At 48.8% G+C, this 252-nt stretch overlaps 1 protein-coding gene across 1 annotated transcript in view; it reads right to left on the reverse strand.

Moving 5' to 3' along the window:
• Positions 1 to 252, reverse strand: part of ETH_00038595 (uncharacterized protein) — a gene marked incomplete at both ends in the record, with an annotated part of 6187 nt that overhangs the window by 3715 nt on the left and 2220 nt on the right. The window lies entirely within an intron of this gene.

Genomic DNA, 252 nt, shown 5'->3' on the forward strand with positions numbered 1-252 from the left:
GACCTGCAGGTCGAAAGTTTCCTGCACCTTCTGGACGAGTTGCTGCTGCAGCAAATTGATTTCTTTGTTGGTGAGGGTTTTGCGGAAGTCCCGAAAAGTGAATCTGTAGCAGCAACTTTTTCTGTTTGTTTTTGGACATTTAAATAAATCAATTAATTCTATTTCTTCCAGCGGCTCCCCACAAAATGCCCAGCACAACTCCTTGAACTCCTCCTCGCTGAACTGCCTCTTGCCCCCCCCCCCCCCCCCCGT

The sequence above is a fragment of the Eimeria tenella genome, genomic scaffold (genome assembly GCF_000499545.2).
Source record: "Eimeria tenella Houghton genomic scaffold, Eth_scaff2737, whole genome shotgun sequence".
Lineage (NCBI taxonomy): Eukaryota > Apicomplexa > Conoidasida > Eucoccidiorida > Eimeriidae > Eimeria > Eimeria tenella.